The sequence below is a fragment of the Puma concolor genome, chromosome B1 (genome assembly GCF_028749965.1).
Source record: "Puma concolor isolate L17-30 chromosome B1, mPumCon1.1.hap2, whole genome shotgun sequence".
Classification (NCBI taxonomy): Eukaryota; Metazoa; Chordata; class Mammalia; order Carnivora; family Felidae; genus Puma; species Puma concolor.
The window spans coordinates 53,622,582-53,642,765 of record NC_141670.1 but is presented as its reverse complement, the minus strand read 5'-3'; positions in this window follow the sequence as shown (position 1 = coordinate 53,642,765).

Genomic DNA, 20,184 nt, shown 5'->3' with positions numbered 1-20,184 from the left:
GGAAGATTCACGTACAAAGATCAACATCCTCTTTGTGCTGTTGAAACATGCCTCAAGGTTAAAAACCACAAAACGAAATTTAAGAATTTCATCTTCCATTTTCCAGAAAAAAAATCTTTGGTGATAATCATTAGTAGGAGTCCACAAATTAAAATATTACCTTACAGCTTTAGAATGGCCAGAATCCCAAACACTGACAGCACATAAACACTAGTAAGGATGTGAAGCAACAAATGCTCATTCATTGGAAATGTGATGGAAATGTGAAATGGTATAGACACTTTGGAAGACAGACAGTTTCCTACAAAATTAAACGTACCAGTTGCCATTCAATTCAGCAACTGCACTCCTTGATATTTCCCAAAGAGGTTAAAAAACATTTGTCTATGCAAAAAAAAAACAAAACTGCACATAGTTGTTCATAGTAGCTTTGTTCATAATTGGCAACACTTGGGAGCAACCAAAATGTCGTGCAGTAGCTAAGTGGATGAATAAACTGTGGTGCATCCAGACAACAGAATATCATGCAGTGCTGAAAAGAAATGAGCCAGCTAGCCATGAAAAGACACGGGAAACTTAAATGCATATTACTAAGTAAAAGAAGCCAAACTGCAAATCTATATGATGTATGATTCCAATGAATCCAGTGAAAAGTTATGAAGACAGTAAAGGGATAACCTGTTGTTAGCGGCTGGGGGAGGGAGGAAGGGATCAATCAGCAAAGTACAGAGAATTTTTAGGGCAGTGAAACTATTCTAATGACTATAATGGTAGATACAACACCAAGAGGGAAGTGTAGTATAAACTGTGGACCTTGGGTGATGATGATACATCAATGTAGATTCATCAATTATAATAAATGTACCACTCTGATGGGGAATGTTGATGGTGGGGGAGCTTGTGATGTGGGGGGGGGGGGGGGGGGGGGCAGGGAGTGCAAAGGAAATCTCTGTACCTTCCATTCAGTTTTGTTGTGAACCAAAGACTACCCTAAAATATAAAGCCCACCTTAATTTTTTTAAGTTTATTTATTTATTGTGAAAGAGACCAAGTGGAGAAGGGGCAGAGAGGGAGAGAGAGAATCCTAAGCAGACATGGCATTGTCTGTGCAGACTCCAACACGGGGCTCAAACTCATGAACTGTGAGACCATGACCTGAGCTGAAATCAAGAGTCAGTCACTTAACCGACTGAGCCACCCAAGTGTTCCATAAAGTCTACTTTAAAAAAATCTGAGGGGCGCCTGGGTGGCTCAGTCAGTTGAGCGTCCAACTTTCGCTCAGGTCATGATCTCACGGTCTGTGAGTTCAAGCCCCACATAGGGCTCTGTGTTGACAGAGCTTGGAGCCTGCTTTGGATTCTGTGTCTCCGTCTCTCTCTGCCCCTCCCCTGCTTGCACTCTGTCAAAAATAAATAAACATTAAAAAAAATTTTTTTTAATCTGAAAACTTTCTCGTTAATTCATTTATTCAGCAAGGAAGCCTTTTATAGAGTACCTACTATATGACAGATACAACAGCCTCTGTCTTTGATGAATTGCTACTATAAAGCAGGGGGGTGGGGGGAACAGTAAACCAGATGGATTATGATAGCTATTATTATAGAAAAGAAATCTAAGCTATTCTACAGAAGACAGTGTCCAAAATTCATAACCACAAAGATCGAAAGTTTTGTGGTCTAATCCAGAGACATCCTTTCTCTGTTTCTGCAGCAGTTCTCTGAAGCTATCCCTCTCCATAAAAGGAAAAGTATTATAATATCACATCTGATGGTTAACTGTAGAGTGGGAACATGTAGGTTGACAGTATAGTTTTATACTCATATCTTGTTTGTAGAGTTTCAACCCATAACAGAAGTGAAACTGGAACGTGGGGATATAAAATTCTATGTCTGTATTCCATATTAAAAACCCTAAAATGTGACACCCTTGCAAAATGGAAATTGTAATCACATAAGTAATTTGCTTACAACATGACTTGGAGTTAACACTCATAATCTATGGGCAATTAATTTTCCTGCCTTTACTCTTTGGATACAAAATCTATAAATATATTTGTAAAATAACAAAGTTTTGTTGATACTGGATATTGTAATGTTAGTCAATAATTTATAATGTAAAAGGAAACAATGATAAGAACTTGACCTAATTTTAAAAAAAAAAAAAGAAAAGAAAAAATATCTTAAAGCTAAACCAAGGAAAAAAAGGAAGGAAATAAAGCTACTGAGAGCTAGAGGTAGGGGGTAGAATTAGAACTCAGTGTAACAAGAAAAATGCAATACTTCTATAAATCTAGTAAAAATGTTCTACTGAAAGATACAAAAGTAGTTTTGAATAAGAAATTCTTGAGGTGCCTGGATGGCTAAGTCACTTAAGCCTCCAACTTTTTATTTTGGCTCAGATCATGATCTCATGGATCATGAGATTGAGCCCCAAGTCAGGCTCCACGCCGACAGCATGGACCCTGATTGGGATTCTCTCTCTCTCTCTTCTCTCTCTCTTTGCCCTTCCCCTTTTTGCTCTCTCTCTTTCTCTCTCAAAAGAAATAAACTTCAAAAAAGAGAGAAATTCTTAAATAACACTGTGTACCAGACCATAATCTATGTAAATATTATATTATTTAATCCTGACTACTGCCCAAGGAGTTACTTTCATTCCACCTTTTATAGATGAACAAAACTAAGGCACAGAGAAGCTAAGTAGCTTAGAGTCTGTTCCTAACTGGGGCACAGATCACCGAGACAGGAAGCGATAAAACCAGGATTTGAACTTGAGCAGTCTGTCTCCTGGCTCCTGCTCTGGGCTCAACATTATGCCACATAACCCATGTTTCTGCATTAATAAATATAAAATAATTTCAAACAAGTACCCAAGTCATATTTTTGGACTTGAAAAACTAAGTATAAATTATATTTTAAGAATCTTCAACAATGTTTTGATTCAGAAGAATAATAGAGATTGATTTTTCCACCAGTTATTATGGAACACATAATTAGTAATACTATTCTATAATTAGACTACGTAAATCATTGTAACATAACATAAAATCACAAAATAAACCTTATTAGAAGGAAATACATGCAATGATAAGATTTAAATCAGTGGTAAGAGGATTAGTTAGCAAATGGACAAACATATATTAGAAAATATTCCTATGTATATAATGATTACAGAAAGATTTAATAGTTAATCTGTTTAAATGAGACAACTGTAAAATATACACATGGATACTTATCTGATCTTGAGTTGAGTATTGTCTATATATAAGAAATGAGAAATGGATAAATTGATAGATTTAAATATAAAAAGTTATGTCAATATGGCAGAAATCACAAAAATAATTTAAAAATAACCTGAAAATTGAAATATATTTAAAATATATACAAAAAAGAAAACATTTGGTAAGAGTATTCTACCAAATAAGTTAAAGAAAATAATAAAAATCTGATTGTAAAACATAAAAGGCAATTCTAACAGTTACTCCCTAAAAAAGGGAACATAAATGATTATTAAGTATGCAGTAAAATAATGAAACTTGTTATCAACGACACAAAGCAACAATAAAGCACTATTCACATGTTATCAAATTGTCAAATTTTAAAAACTTGAAAATAGTTCCTTGAATCAGTTACTCTTGTGCACTGTTGATGGTCATATAAATTGGTACAGCCTTCAATGAATGTTAATTTTATGGAAATAAATGAATGTATTAAAGCATTCATGAGCACTTTTGAAAGATCTTGTGCTAAGAATTTTTTTTTATTTGGTGTAGGGTGTAGAAGTGGTGTCATGATTTCTAAGCTTCCATCCGATATTAGGTGTTTTTCTACCTATCTATCTATCTATCTATCTATCTACCTATCTATCTATCATCTATCTATCTATCATCTATTATTGATCTATTATCTACACACAGACACACACAATATTCAAGATAATACACATATAGAAAGTAAAATGCATAAAGGAAAACTATAGCCATGCAAGGGCTTGCTTCAAAAGGAGAGAGTAAGAGAGAGTCTGCCTCTAGCAAGCATGAGTGCATAGTGCATAATTTATTGTACATTTCCTTCCAATTTTACATAATAGCTTGCATTGTTCAGGCACCAGTGTTATCTACACCAATTTGATTGCTTTTTTATGGCAGAGAATTACAGTGCTGCAAAGTCCATTATTTTTTATATAACATTTAAAAACAATTCATTTTAGGGTTTTGGAACCAAAGGAAATGAAAACTATCTCTTGCAGATGGGTGATCCCAATGACTTCTATATATAAAGGAAAATGAAGCCTGAATACTTTGCTTACTCAATTGACTTTAACAACTACTGTATATCACTGGCTATGCTTTCAGATGCTCACCAGAAAATCTTACTAAAACCTGAATGCTTGAAGAAGTTGAGAAGAAAATCATAGAGCCAAACTAGGAAAGGGTAGCATAAGAAATGTCAAAATGGCAAGTCTTCCCCTAAATCAGAACTTTTTTTTCATGATATTTACATCAAGCTCACATCTGATTGATAAATTGTATCAGTGGGTAGAAAATAAAAGAAGGAAAGCAAAGAAAGGCCAGTGGAGAAATGTTTGCATTGCTAGATGACCCTACATTTCAATGCAAAAGAAAACAACATCCAGGGTATTTTCTCTAGATGCTGTGAGCTCCTAAGCTAATTTGTAGCAGAGATTTGTGATTTTAAGGTCTTTGGGAAGAAGGAAGGATGTGTCTAAGGGATGTTATTTGCTCCTATTTTTCATGACTGGGCCTTCTCTTTTCTGTCTTGATCCATTTTGGCTGGTTAGTGAAGGATGGAGTGGCTTTTGTTATTTCAGTCTGTTTGGGTTAATCCACTTAATTAGACTTTATAAAGGATTTATTATTAAATCTATGATTCAAGAAACCATTAATCTGAGTAGATACTTATTGCTCTTCAAATGATATATTTTGGGTAATAGTTTTGGAATGTTAAATATATTTTTAAATGTAATAGGGAGACAAATATGTAAAAATTAATATTTTATTATTTTTTAATGTTTATTTGTTTTTGAGAGGGGGAGAGAGAGAATCCCAAGCAGACTCCACACTGTCAGGGAAGAGCCAAACAACTGTGAGCTCATGACCTGAGTTGAAATCAAGAATTGGACATTTAACCAACTGAGCCACCCAGGCACCCAAAAATTAATATTTTAGATTAGAATGAGAACAAGTAGAATCATTCGTCATTTCTCAGAGGAGCAAGGTTATATCTTATACTTTTTTCCATTTACAGAAATTGCTCAAAGATACACAGCATATTTAACATGATTGATAGATTTCACTGTCTGTCCAGTGTCTAGAAACTGAAAACATCTCTTCTAGCTTTAGACAACAAAGCAACATTGATTTGTCTCAGTCAATTCTCCTGAAGTGAAATAGAAATGGTTTTATGAAAATGTTTTTCCCCTCTTGGTCTGTGAATGGTTTGATATTCAGGTTTGAAGTTACTTTTAAGTACTTACATTCCTTAAATTCTATAAATCTATTTTCCTAGCAATGTCACTTTCTCAACTTCGTGCAGGGTGGCCCAAATAAAAGCATAAGATGAAGCAGTGGTTTCCAGGCTCGTCAAAACCAAAAGAAATAGCCTACGTACATTCATTTCCCAGGGCTGATAACAAGGTATCACAAATTGGGTCTTAAACCAATAAATAAACAGAAAATTATTCTCTCCCATTCTGGAGGCTCTACGATTGAAATCAAAGAAGTCACATATTGCTAGCGTGGCCAGTGATGCAGGCAGCAAAGAACTGCACAAATGAGAGCAACAAGCAGGACAGAGTTTATTCACTCTCCAAGGGAGGAGAGGGGCCAGATATCAAGAGAGATGTCAGCACCGAGTTTCTGTCAGGCTGGGCCTTTTAAGGGGTTTTGACGGATGTGAGAGGGTTGCAGATGTGCCCATGGTGGAGGCATAAGGACCTGGGGAGGGGGTCGACTCTTGGCCAGGTACAGCAGTACGTGGAAGGTTTTTCAAGGAGCTCTGTCCAGGGCTCGTCCAGGATGTGGGTTGTCATCGAAGCCAGAGAAGGATATGTTTTGTAGTTGTGGTCTACCTTCCAAGAATGGAAGGCACTGTGACCTAGAAAAATGAAGAGTTAGGGCCAAGTTCAGACACCTGTGAGTTTTTACTGAAAGCTTGGCTGGGGTATGGGGTATTTTGAATAGATTCCTTTCACAGATCATGCTCCGTCTGAAGCCTTGGGAGAAGGATCCTTCCTTGCCTCTTCCAACTTGTTGTGGCCCACCTTCACTTGGTTATCTTCTCTCTGTGTTGTGACTTTGAAATTAACATTGGTTAAGCAGAGACTGGGGCATTGACTGGCTAGCCATGGTTCAACAAAAGACCAAAAGATGGAGAGACAAAATGAAATAACGAAGTTTATCAATCACAGGTCCTGGAAGAAGTATACAACATGCCTTGGGGGGTCACTTTGGGAAGTCAAGGCAGAGTGCAGACAGACAGTCAGGACCTGGGGCACATGCCTTTATTAGGGCCTATGGGTAAAGTGCTTTGGGTTCCCCAGCTAAGGCCAGATTGGCCAATTCAAATCTGGCACGTTGGTATTCAAAGGTATTCAATTCAAAGGGTGGCACATTGGTAAGCTTCTAGGGGGTCTTATGAAAGGGATACAGAAGGGGAAGGCCCTGAGAAGTAGGGGAGACTATTGTTTACATGGGCTGCTAGGGAAGTCTTACCAGTAACTTAAATTTGCTTGTGACTCTTCTCTGAGCTTGCAGAAGCTGGAGTCAGTTTGACGTTCCTGTAGGCCATTTAGCCATTCAAAATGGGTGCCAAGACAGCAATACCATGGAGTACTTTGGCCAAATTCTCTACACTCTGCCTTCACATAGTCTTTCTGTAAGGACTTTAATAGAGATTAATAGCACCAGAGTTAAGTTTCTCAGTGTACCTCCCTTATAGTTCTGAACCTTGTAAATTAATATGATTTAATATCGGATATGTTAAGTAAATTTAGTATCCATATTTGTCTTGGGTTTCCTGGAAATATGTAGTTGTCTGAGTTTTTCCAAAAACTGAGCCACCCAAGGTGCCCCTATCTTTTGAAGCTTTGAAGCCAGATACTGACTTCTCCTCTGCAGCTATGAAAGTCCTAGATAGCATCTTCTTCCAATAGAAGGCTGTTTAGTCTACATTGAAAATTTGTTGTTTAGCATAGCCAACTTCATTAATTATCTTAATTAGATCTTCTGGATAACTTGCCGTAGCTTCTACATCAGCACTTGCTGCTTCATCTTGTACTTTTTTATTATGGAGATGGTTTCTTTCCTTAAACTTCAAGGACCAACCTTCTGCAGCTACCTTACCTCTCCCAATCTTCATAGAATTGAAGAAAGTTAGGGCCTTGCTCTGGATGATTCTTTGGCTTACGAGTATATTATGGCTTGTTTGATCCTCTCTCCAGACCACTCATACTTTCTCCATATCAGAATAAGGTGTTTCATTTTCTTATCATTTGTGTATTCACTGGAGTAGCAATTAACATTTCCTTCAAGAACTTTTCCTTTGTTGGGGCGCCTGGGTGGCTCAGTTGGCTAAGCATCCGACTTCAGCTTGGGTCATGATCTCACAGTTCGTGGGTTCGAGCCTGCATCGGGCTCTGTGCTGACAGCTCGGAGCCTGGAGCCTGCTTCAGATTCTGTGTCTCCCTCTCTCTCTCTCCCTCCCCTGCTTGCACTCTGTCTCTCTCTCTTTCTCAAAAAATAAACATTAAAAAAAAAAAACTTTTCCTTTGCATTCACAACTTGGCTAACTGGTGCAAAAGGCTCAGCTTTTGGCATACCTGGGCTTTTGACATGCCTCCCTCACTAAGGTTAATCATTTCTAATTTCTGATCCAAAGTGAGAGGTGTGTGACTCTTCTTTTCACTTGAACACTCAGAGGCCATCGTAGGGCTATTAATTGACTTGTTGTGTCTCAGGGACTAGGAAGCCCAAGGAGAGGGAGAGAGAGAGAAAAAAAAATGGCAAGTGGAGCAGTCAGAACACACACAACCCTTACTAAGTTTGTTGTCTTATATAGGTGCAGTTCATAGCACCCCAAAACAATTACAATAGTAACGTCAAAAATCAGTGATCACAGGGGTGCCTGGCTGGCTCAGTTGGTTAAGCATCCAACTCTTGATTTCGGCTCAGGTCATGATCTCATGGCTCATGAGTTCAAGCCCCACATCAGGCTCCACACTGACAGTGCAGAGCCTGCTTGGAATTCTCTCTCTCCCTCTCTCTCTGTCCCTCCCCTGCTCATTTGCACTCTGTCTGTCTCTCTCTCTCAAAATAAATAAATAAAATAAAATAAAACTCTCCTGGGAGAATCAGTACCCAGGTTTGATACAATACATTATTTAAAATGTCTAATTTTGAACAAAGAACTATAAGTCATGAGAAGAAACAGGAAATGTGTCCATTATACAGGGGGAAAAAAAAACAACAAAAACCGCCTGTGACAGGGTCCAGAAGTCAAACTTAACAAAAACTTCAAAGCAGCCATTATAAATGTGTTCAGAGAACTGAAGGAGTGCTTAAAGAAATAAAGGTTAAAAAAATTAATCAAAAAAATAATAAATAAATAGAAGAAATAAAAGAAGATATGATGACAATATCTAATCCACTAGAGAATATCAATAAAGAGATGGAAATTATAAAAAGAATCCAATAGATGTTCTGGAGTTGGAAAGTATAATAACTGAAAAAAATCAGTAAACTTGAAGATAGATTGATAGGGATTATGTAATCTGAAAAGCAGAAAGAAAAAATATTTTAAAAAAAAGAAGACTTCAGTATAAAAACCAACAAGTGTACCAATATATGCACAATAGTAGCGTGGGAAGAGAAAGAGAGAAGATAAAAGACTCAGATAAATAAAGACTAAAAAGTTCCAAAATTTTATGAAAAACATGAATCTACGTATCCAAGAAGCAGAATCTTAAAAAATAAATGGGAAGACAGCACGTCAAACACATCATAATAAAAATGCCAAAAACCAAAATCAAGGAGAAAATCTTGAAAGTGATAAGGAAAAAAATTAAGCAACTGAGTAAATAATGCTTTGACTGAATTTTTATGGCTTAGAGATACTTATACATCGTAACAGTGATTGACACAACTGTTGCCTATGTTTTGCATCCTTTAGATACTTTTAATTTTTCAAAGTGCCCCCAAAATTCTAGCATTCAAAGCCAAATCTAAGAGCAAAAAGAATAACAACCACCGGAATCCAAGAACAGACAGGTGGACTGAGTGAAATTCAGTATTAATGTTTTTTTAATTGATCCTGGTTAATAACTTCTATGTAGAAATCTTTAAAAATCATTTAACTTTGGGGTGCCTGAAAGGCTTAGTCCATTAAGTGTCCAACTTCGGCCCAGGTCATGATCTCAAAGTTCGTGAGTTCGAGCCCCGTGTCAGGTTCTGTGTTGACAGCTCAGAACCTAGAGCTCTCTCTGCCCCTCTCCTACTCGCGCTTCTCTCTCTCTCTCTCTCTCAAAGATTAATAAACATTTTTAAACAAATTTTTAATCATTTAACTTGGCTTTATTCATGAACTGATAAACTCCTTCATAAGTAATATGTAGCTACCATTCCACTTGCAATACAATGCAAATCTATCAAAAATTTTAAATATGCAAAATAATGTAAACAAGAAAAAAAACCTTGTACAACTGTTGAATCACTGTACAGTACACCTGAAACCAACATAACACTAGAATTTAAGTTATATTAAATTTGGGGTAGGGGCACCTGGGTGGCTCAGTCAGTTGGGCGTCTAACTTTGGCTCAGGTCATGATCTCGCGGTCCATGAGTTCAAGCCCCGCATCGGGCTCTGTGCTGACAAATCAGAGCCTGGAGCCTGTTTCAGATTCTGTGTCTCCCTCTCTCTCTGACCTTCCCCCATTCATGCTCTGTCTCTCTCTGTCTCAAAAATGAATAAACGTTAAATTTTTTTTTTAATTTGGGGTGCCTGGGTGGCTCAATCAGTTGAGCACCAGACTCTTGATTTTGGCTCACTTCATGATCTCATGGTGGTGGGATCAAGCCCACACCAGGCTCCAATCTCAATCTCTCTCAAAAAAAAAATTATCAACTAATTGATTAATTAATTAAAATAAATTAAAATCTTGTGAACAATGTTTTAAAGTGATCCAAGAAAATAATATTTTTTTGTTTTGCTTATATTACCTCTAACAGTATTTATTAGGAAAAAAAAATATCATCTAAGGAAAGAAGGTAGAATTTGCTATTTGAAGATCAGATTTTAAGTTCTCGCTGACTTTTACCAGCAATATATATTTGCTCACTTGAATCAAACTCTGTAAGTCTTCATAAAAATATTTTCTTGATACTCAAGGAAACAAGTCACAGTAAAAAGTACTGTGAGATATGAAGCATTTATAGACTACTTTTATGCAGGTTGTGTTATGGTTCTTCTACTTTTCTAAACCATAAATTCTGTGAAGATAGATGTTATCAACTCTGTACAACACCTAATCTATGAGACTCACTGATATATACTTGACAAGAACTGATACTTCTGTTGTAAATTGAAAGCACTGGAAAGTAGTGTGTGTTTGAAATACAAATGCTGTTCTCAAAGTTGTGCTTTCTTGAACTATAATTAAAGATGTAATTTCTTATTTAACATATATGACAAGAAAATGAAATGTTCAAAGCAATGAGTAATGAATCATACAACACCAACATGCAAAAACTGAAAGGTACTTAGTCTGGTGAAAAAAAAATTGTTTTACAAATTATATTTCTGTCTCAGATTACTGATTTTGCCTAACTCCACTTTCTTCCTATCTCATGCAGAAGTACATATTCTTAATAAAAACGCGAATATCTGTAATCTTGTATTTTGTTATCCCATTCATATAAAAAGATACATATGTATAATACATTAAAATAACATCTTCTGGGGCACCTGACTGGCTCAGTCAGTAGAGCATCTGACTCTTGATCGGAGGGTTGTGAGTTTGACCCCCATGTTAGGTGTAGAGATTACTTTTTTTAAAAAGAGTAAAATGACATCTTCTTTTATAAGGGAGTATATTATTGGGGTGCCTGGGTGGTTTAGTCGGTTAAGCAGCCGACTTCGGCTCGGGTCATGATCTCACAGTCCGTGAGTTCGAGCCCCGCGTCGGGCTCTGTGCTGACAGCTCAGAGCCTGGAGTCGGCTTCAGATTCTGTGTCTCCCTCTCTCTCTCTGCCCCTCCCCCGTTCATGCTCTTTCTCTCTCTGTCTCAAAAATAAATAAAAACATTTAAAAAGAAAAAAATAAGGGAGTATATTATCTTATTATTTTCAATGGAGTTATCTTTTACTGTAAAATTAAATGGGAACAAATGAACTAGAGTGCCTTTTAAATTTCATTGCCTCCTTTCTCCATTTCCTTTTATTTACCCTAACTTTCCCCAACTCTACCACTCAGTTCTTAAGGAAAATCATTAATATTGTGATGGCAAGAGGTTTTGTTTTTAAGAACTATGTTCAACAAGAGTTAAAGCAAAATAAATCCATCAAAATTAACAAATTAGCCAAATAATTGCCATCTTTATAAGTATTCCCTTCAATTCTGTAAGCAACAATGATCTTTGATAGATCAGGATTGATTCTAATTCTGTTGTTCATTATCTATGCGGCCACCAATTATTTTTTATTAACTTAGTAGGCTATGATGATATGTCAGGCACTCCACCAACTGCCTTGAATATTTTATCTCATTTTTATACTATTTTACTGAAAAGAAAATGGAGACTCAGAGAACTCATTTGCCCAGTATGGTTGAATGAGTAAGAAGTCTGACACTAGATAAGATTGTTGGTCTTTAATAACCGGGCAACCACTAGTCAGGTATAGGAAGTTGAATAACTTATTAAACATTTCTTGCTCAATATCACCCTCTTTACAATAAGGGCAATAAAGATACCTATCTCATTAAATTATCATGCTTATTAAGTGAGATGAGTTTATGTGAACACATTTAGCAGAGTATTTGTCACATAATAAGCAAACCTTAATAGTTAGACACAGGACCTCCCCCAAAATGTATCACTCATATAAATTTCTAAAGTTACAAACCATCTATAATAGAGATATCCCTCTCTCACCTATTATTAATTTACATTGTACTTGTTCAGAAGGAAAAGTAAATTTGACTATGGTTAGAGTGATGATTTCTATTCTAAATTGTAGAATCTACTAACCCTTTTTCTAGGCACTAATAATTTGATCTTCAAAAGCATTGCCTATACAGTCCTGAAAGAGAGAATTCTAATTATTTATTGTTTTATAGAACTAAGAGAACATTTTGAAATATTTGTTTCATTAAGATTTTCCCCTTCAGTGGGGTGCCTGGGTGGTTCAATTGGTTGAACGTCCAACTTCGGTTCAGGTCATGATCTCACTGTTCGTGGGTTCGAGCCCCATGTCAGGCTCTGTGTCGACAGCTCGGAGCCTGGAGCCTGCTTCGGATTCTGTGTCTCCCTCTCTCTCTGACTCTCCCCCACTCAAGCTCTGTCTCTGTCTCTCTCTCTCTCTCTCAAGAATAAATAAACATTAAAAAAATGAAAAGATTTTCTTCTTCAGTAATAGAGAAATTCATGAAGCCTAGAAGATAAAAACAGAGTGCTTGACCAGAAACCAAAAATTAAACTCCAATTCATACAATTCTAATGTACTAAATAATAATACAATAAACACATCATTTTTATGATATTTCCAAGAAATATTCTAATTGCATTGCCTTAAATTAGCTCATTTAATCTGAACAATAACCTATGATATGGATATTATTATTATTTCCAGTTAACAAGTGAAAAAACTGAAAATAAAAATATTAAGTAACTTCTTCAGGGTCACACATCTAATAAGTGTCAGAGCTCCACAGATAGAGCACCCCTGGGAAAGTTATTTACCCCATTTCTGCCTCTGTTGTCAACTGTGAATAAAGAGGTTGAAGATAATACAGAAGGTTGGATTTTAAATCACCACTTACATGAGTCACATCTCTTATCCAGTGTCATTTTGTATTGATAAATCAATGGATAGTGGTGGCTGTGAAAGTTAGGCAAATGTGGAAACTTCTGGCATTATCAAACTAGCTGTCTAGGTCTTTTCTTGATGTATTAGAATATACATCTATCTAGAATATACTCTTGATATATTAGAATATACTCTAGAATATACTGCAGATTTAATATGTGAGGTCTCTAAGTAAACCAAAGAGGGCCTCATATGTACAATGAAAGCTCTTTTAATCATGAAATATCTCTATTTTATAATCCTATAACTACACAGTTCACACTGACATTTTCCAGTGAATCAGGACTCATCAATCCACAGACTCCTGGTTTGTTTGCTGTGAACAATCCAAACAAACATCTACACCCTGCTGAAAACGTTCTACAAATAAGAGCTGTCCTTTATCTTTCCATCAATAAATAGCATCAGGAAGCATGTTTACAAGGTGATTTGATCAGGTCATTTTCCCCCAAGAGCCCTAGGTTACTGGAACCAAGTACAAATCATCTGCTAAACCTTTTTTCCTCATGCTGAACTAGATTATGTCCAAAATATCTTTCAAGTCTATTATTGTGCTATTTCAAAGTCAGTTGTGTTATAAACAAGCCCCTCTCACTTAACATATTAAATTTTTCATTAACACTCAAAATAATTTAGTAGGTTAAGGAAATACTAAGTATGGCAAAATCTTATTGCTGGAATTTAATCCTTCAGTATGGAATTTAAAATGTTAAATATTTTTAACATCATGAGATTTTTTTTTTGCAATAGAATTACTCAATACTGTCAGCAGAAAAAAATATAATAATTCAACAAGCAATTTTTAAACTTCATAAGTGCTTGGTTTTTTTTCTTCACTTGCCTTTTGTTGAGTAACTGAGATTCAGTGATAGCTGTCAAGACTCATCATTCATCATTTTTTTTTTTAATTTTTTTTAACGTTTATTTATGAGACAGAGACAGAGCATGAACGGGGGAGGGTCAGAGAGAGAGGGAGACACAGAATCGGAAGCAGGCTCCAGGCTCTGAGCCATCAGCCCAGAGCCCGACGCGGGGCTCGAACTCACGGACCGTGAGATCGTGACCTGAGCCGAAGTCGGACGCTCAACCGACTGAGCCACCCAGGCGCCCCTCATCATTCATCATATTATTACAGTTATAACACATTATCTCTGAAAACCAAGACCAAGATTTACCTGTATCTTTTTTTTTTTTTTATTTTTTTTTTCAACGTTTATTTATTTTTGGGACAGAGAGAGACAGAGCATGAACAGGCGAGAGGCAAAGAGAGAGGGAGACACAGAATCGGAAACAGGCTCCAGGCTCTGAGCCATCAGCCCAGAGCCCGACGCGGGGCTCGAACTCACGGACCGCGAGATCGTGACCTGGCTGAAGTCGGACGCTTAACCGACTGCGCCACCCAGGCGCCCCTACCTGTATCTTTTAAGCTGCACTAAAGTTTTGAGGAAAAATATTGGTAATAAGTATTAATTGGTGACAAGCATAAAAAAGTCTACCCAACTCAAATGGAAATATGCCGTGTAATATTGTTTAAAATATTAAATAAGTAGAAATAAAGAAATAGCTAAAATAATATAAATAAAACTAGAAGTGAGAAAATACTAACATATAGAATGTCAAATACATCCTAGTAGTGGTGCGTATGGGTGTATACACATCTTATTGATTACATACTCATACAGATACATTAATATACAAACATATTAGAGGCATGTTTCCCCAATTATTATTTATTTTGTAATATACAAGTTTTCTAATCATAAATGTGGATTTTCCTTTGGGATTTATTTTATTCATAGTTCTAATTTCCCTTCTCATCTAGTTGTCAGATAAATATTGACTTATTGTGTTACAGTGTCAGAGGTTTTATTTTTATACTTAAGTCATGAATCCATCTTGATAAAAAAAAGATAATGAGAACAAATTCAAGAGCAGTTAAAAATAGAAAACTCATTTATAACTCTCCTATTTTCTGAAACAATATAAATTTTCTAATTAGCTTATAAAGGACTGTAAAGCATAAAATAGGCAAGGATTAAGGGAGCTACTTAAAATTTTCAGGGGCACCTGGGTGGCTCAGTTGGTTAAGCATCTGCCTTTAACTCAGGTCATGGTCTCAGAGTTCATGGGTTCAAGCCCCATGTCAGGCTCTGTGCTGACAGCTCAGAGCCTGGAGCCTGCTTTGGATTCTGTGTGTGCATGTCTCTCTCTGCCCCTCCCCTGTTCATGCTTGCTCTCTCTCTCTCTCTCTCTCTCTTTCTCCTTCAAAAATAAATAAACATTTAAAAATAATAATAATAAAAATAAAATTTTCAAAAAACAAATTCTAAAAATACTATAAAACTCATGGCCTGCAAAAAATATAAGAACCCAGGCACTTGTGGCTGTGTAAACTGCTACAAACATTCAGAACAGCAAATTGGCAATAGAAATCAGGAGCCATAAAAATCTTCCTCATCAATAACTCTATTTCTAAGAAGAATGCTGCTAAATACTGCTGCTAAAATTTCAAATTTAAATTGACTTATGAATCAAAATATTAAGTCTGCCACTAATTAAAATAGTGAGACACTGGAAGAAAATTAAAGTGTGAAAAGAGCCTAGTAAATTGAGATATGTATGTAAAGAAAACAATTCTAAAGATTTCAAAATTTTACTGAAAACATTAATTCCATGGATGTGCTCAAGACTGAAAAATCTATGATACAAAATTGTACATGCAGTATAATCCTTTTCTATAAAAAGTATAAAGTTTCTAATTTACACTTCATACACACATGCACACACAGAAAAATGAACAGAAGAAAATGCATTAGAATGAAAACAGTGATCATCCTTGGGAGAAGAAATTCATGTATGATTTTTATGTAACTTCTTTCACTTTTCTGTGTTATCCATTCTAACTTCTTTGTTATGAGTTGAGTTTTTGTTATAACAACCAAATCTGTATCTTAATTAATCCATTTTTGAGATTGTGAATCTGTCTTTAATAAAATGCAAAAGGATCCCTTTTAAGGGCAATTTATGAAAATACTGAAGGATAATTATTCAGATTTCTGGATCTTAAAAGTGTGACTTTGGAGGGTTCTGCTTGTTTTTCCAAATGAAACTAAGTTTCCCACAAAAACTTTGATGCCTAAGTGGCATCCTGTCATAATTTAGAATTTGCCTTGCTGGCTTTACTCAGGCCAAAAATATCTCATAGACAGAAATACCAAAAAGCCCTGTGTTCCTTTTTTTTTTTAATATTTATTTATTTTTGAGAGAGACACAGAGTGTGAGCAGGGGAGGAGCAGAGAGAGAGGGAGACGAAGAATCTGAAGCCGGCTTCAGGCTCTGAACTGTCAGCACAGAGCCCAATGCAGGGCTGGAACTCATGAACCATGAGATCATGACCTAAGCCAAAGTCAAATGCTTAACCAACTGAGCCACCCAGGCACCCCCAAAGCCCTGGTGCCCCTTGATTGTGCCATGTAGCATTTTCCCAACATACTAGCTATGATCTCCAAGTATCTCCAGTTTAACTTAATAACTCATAAATCTGGTAAGTATGCAAATATGGATTCCATTTTTCTCAACTCTCAAAGAACATTCTCATATCTTTTTATATTTGTTCTATCAATACGTAGTTGTAAAATCTTTCCATTTATAAGTTTAGTGCTATATCTTTCTATTTCATTTGGGGGGATATAATTCTTGATGGTATTCTTATCTGTAAAGTCTGTGTCTTTCTAGTGATGGTGAGAGGGAGCATGATAGGCTACTGGGGAAAGGCAAACCAGTCTGAGCGGAGCACTGAGTGCCCCGTTCGTCCTGCATGTCACCAGATTTCAGGGAAATCTCAATCTGTGTCTCCAACTATAGTGCAGATGCTTACTGCTTCTCTCTGGGGCAATAGAGAGTATTGTACAAAAATAATTTTGTTTACAGACAAATACTTGGTCAGTATCAGTATTGCAGAGCAAGAGAGTTTATTTAATGCTATCCCCAACAACACCTAGTTAATAGTCCAGATTCCTGTATCACTCCAGTGCCCCCCACATCCAAGCTTGAAACACCCTCAGAGCCACTGCCCTGAGTATCTCTCCGGGGTGGATTTTGGATTATCTTTTTCAAACTCATCCCAATTGCCTTTCTGCTTTAAAGGTGGTTTTTCCTAGTTTCTGCCCCCTTCCAACTTGAAACTCTTTCTGATGGTCATTGTAATTATGATAGATAATTGCTTTAAAACCCCTTAATTAATATAAATAATAGCATATTTTTTATTTTTTTATTATTATTTTTTTTTTATTTATTTTTGCGACAGAGAGAGACAGAGCATGAACGGGGGAGGGGCAGAGAGAGAGGGAGACACAGAATCGGAAACAGGCTCCAGGCTCTGAGCCATCAGCCCAGAGCCTGACGCGGGGCTCGAACTCACGGACCGCAAGATCATGACCTGGCTGAAGTCGAACGCTTAACCGACTGCGCCACCCAGGCGCCCCAATAGCATATTTTTTAAATCTTGGGGAATTTGGTGGGAAAATACATATCTTTATGAAAGTCACTGTAACAAGGAAAATAGTTCTCTAGGCTTCTTTTGTATTTCTTATAATACTTGTTTTATAAAAGTCAAGCATGCTTTTCCAAAAGTATTTTGCATTTGATATTAAATTATGTAATTATTTAAAATGATTTCCTAGGGGCTCCTGGGCGGCTCAGTCAGTTAAGCGTACAACTTCAGCTCAGGTCATGGTCTCTCAGTTTGTGAGTTCGAGCCCCGAGCCAGGCTCTGTGCTGACAGCTCGGAGCCTGGAGCCTGCTTCAGATTCTGTGTCTCCCTCTCTCTCTGCCCCTCCCCCATTCGTTCTCTGTCTCTGTCTCTCTCAAAAGTAAATAAACATTTTTTTTAAATTTGTAAATGGTTTCCTAATAGTTGATTCTCATGACATTTTCATTTACTGAATTATATTATTTTTTATTTGATATATACCTGTTATATACATTTTTCCAAGTTTTCAATATCTCCTATTGTATTATCTAATATTTCAAGGAAAAATTTTAAAATACAGGAGTCAGAATAGTTATGCTGGTATTTTTTCTACCTAATTTACATGAGATAAATTCCGATATTATTATTAGCTTTTTACCAATATATGCTTATACTTCAACCAAATCTTAATTTGTAATTTTTTCTGCTCTATTATTGGAGACCCAAAAATCATGTGACAAGCTGTGACTTTTATATCTTTATTGTAAAATGTGTGATTTATCACTATTATAAGATACGATTTTTCTCTTAATGTTTTTTTAACTAAATTTATCCTGCTTCTCATATTAATGTTGGGACCTTTGCATTTTGTTTTTGTCTTTTGTTTGAATTTTCCTATTACACTTCTATCATGTCTTTTATTTCTCACGTTTTTAGGAAGATGGAGAACATATCCACTTCATACTGACATAATTTTTATTTTTATATTATGTTTGGCAAATCTTGGTGTTTCCATTTTTCTACCAGTGATTTTAGCTTTTATATCTAGCTTAGTAAGTGTTATATGTCTTAATTCTTTTGTATAGTTTATGCACAGGAATGTATCTTGTTTTTTTTTAATTTTGCCATATGGCCTACTTTCCTTTGGTGTTTCTCTTTTTTCTCTGTTTTCAAAGTAGGGACCCTTGTTTTGACTTAAAATATTTTTTTTATATACAAGTCTTTTAAAATCCTAGTAGAACCCATCTTTGTTTCACTATATCAAGACTGGAATAGTATATACTGACTTTCCTGGATGTGAGATGAAGTCCAAGTCTTGCCACTGTTAAGCCACCAGATTTTTGTGTGACTTCATTAAAAGGAAAAGGAAAATAAAAGTAGGAATACCTATTCATTCAAATGTAGTTTTTTTAAATGTCCAGGAGAGGTTGAGGAGAATGATACATGTTACCTCACACCAGAATATTTCTATAATTGCTCTACAAGAACCTTTTTATCCCATAATTATATTCACTATGCCAATTGTGACTTTTCTCCTTTTTCTCTCTCTCAAGTAAAATATCTCACCTTGTTATTTTGTCTTCTCTCAAGTCTTCCTCCTTCAACCTTCCTTCCCTCTCTTCCCTCTCACTTCTTCTTTCCCTTATATCTTCCTCTATTCAAATATGCTTCTACGCCCTCCCCAATGATCATAGAGCTGCTGTTAGTTGGTCTTTCTCAATTATTTGCAAGAAGCATTCCTTCTCTCCTTTTCTGGAATTTTCACTCATTATCACAGTTAACAAATCAAATCATTTTAAGGGATTACTCTCCCCTGAAGAATTAGCAGGTGCATACACAGTTGACCTTTGAACAACACAGGGTTGAATTGCTCAGGTCTACTTACCCATAGATTTTTTTACAGTCCAGTGCTATAAATTTGTTTTCTCTTTCTTATGATTTTTCCTGATAACATTTTATTTTCTCCAACTTACTTTATTATAAGAATACAGTTTATAACATACAAACGGTTTGACTGTTTATGTCTTTGATAAGGTTTCTAGTCAACAATAGTCTATCAGCAATTAAGTTGTGGAGGAATCAAATTTTATGTGAGGGTTTTTTACTGAGTCAGGGTTGGTGTCCTTAATGCCCTCATTGTTCAAGGGTCAACTGTTCCTGCTTATCATTATCCACCTATAACCTTCTTCTACTAGGAAAATAAGTGACAATCACATACGAAGAAAGAAGCGTTATCTATTTTGTGGCTTCTCTACCATCTTAAAGTTCATGGTCAAATCCTCTCCCCTATTCTCTTTCCCTATAGAGTTAGGCTTAACTCAACTCTGAAGGCTTTAGGATGTTTTTGTCCACCTTAGCTTAACTGTCATCATGAAAACCTAGGAACTAGATTTGTAACTATCTTGGAAATACAAACATCCCTCTTACATCTCAAAGGAAATCATGCTGGTGACCCAGTAACCCCTGTTGTCATTTCTCTTCTTCTGTTAGCATCTTGCCACACTACCACTGCCCATTCTCCTATTTCTTAGGGAAAAATAATATTGGATATTTGTCCTACAAATTTAATCTCTCCCTCTAGGGTCTCTGTATCAAACAACATGGAAAAGTACTCCA